Genomic DNA, 1,297 nt, shown 5'->3' with positions numbered 1-1,297 from the left:
TTCTTTGATTATTATATTTCTTGTGTTTATGTTTGTTTATTATTTTAAGGCTTATCAAGATTGAACCCATCTAAATATAACATTATGACTTTTATTATTATTGAATTTCGACTTCACTTTCTATGCCAATAAAGGTGATCGATGGACATATGCTTTTGGCCATATGCCAGAAAGTTATTGATACCATTTGCAGTCTCAAAGAACATAATATGACCTTACACAAAGACAACAGTCATAACCTTTCATATATTTCTGTGTTTAATTTATAGCTAACATATTTATTTATATGATTACAACTAGTCTTTGGTTGAATATAATAAAACATAAGCTTTGGCCTAAAGAAAAACATAATCATTTGGAAGATGTGGTAATGATATAAGTCATTAGTTCGAAATCTCCTTTCCAGCCTTTTCACTTCAAAATCTCCTTAATATACATATTTTTGGCATATCAATAGTTTTATGAAGTTTTAAAAGTATGTGTGTGTACAAAAGAAGTTTAAGAATACAATTCAAAATTTTATCGTCATCAACTTCCACCATAGATCATATTAAATTCTCTTACTAACAAGTTTATGTTTGAAAAAATCTAGGAAACAAGCACATACTATACATTTAGAAAACATGTTAAAACAATCATGCGGGTTTTGAGTTTGTTCTCGTCGCATTTTGAATAATATCTTTCGTATGTTGTAGTAAACACTCATAAAAACAAGAGAAAAATTATTTTTGATGAAAACGAATTAACATAATTTGATGTCATACTAGTACAACATTTATTCCGATTTGTATCCCTCTCAACCCCAAAATATATTTCCTCTCCCAGTGTTTAGGCATTCCAAAACATTCTTTTAACTGCAAAATCGTCATGAATCCAGTGGCTTCAATATCACTTGAACTCCGTACTTAGGTTTTATAGTAAGCACAACGATTGGGGCATGCCTATAATTATTTGATATTGTGAACTTAAACTTGGAAATTAGCGTGGCTAATATTATTTTTGCTTCCATCAATGCAAATTGTTGTCCAATGCAGTTACGGGGACCGGCTGCAAATGGTATGAAATGGCGACCGGACGCGAATGGTCTACCTCCAAAACGTTCGGGGTTGAATTGGTTTGCGTCTTTACCCCATAACTCTTCACTGTGATGGATGGCAAGAACCGGTATCCATATTGATAAACCTTTGGGAATTGTTAGATCACCTAGTTTTAGATCTTCAAATGCCATCCTTGGTAGAAGGGTAGCTGGAGGGTAAAGTCTTAGTGACTCGTTAATCACTTTACTTAACTGTTGCAA

This window comes from Camelina sativa, chromosome 12, assembly GCF_000633955.1.
Source record: "Camelina sativa cultivar DH55 chromosome 12, Cs, whole genome shotgun sequence".
NCBI lineage: Eukaryota > Viridiplantae > Streptophyta > Magnoliopsida > Brassicales > Brassicaceae > Camelina > Camelina sativa.
Note: the sequence above shows the minus strand (reverse complement) of the source record.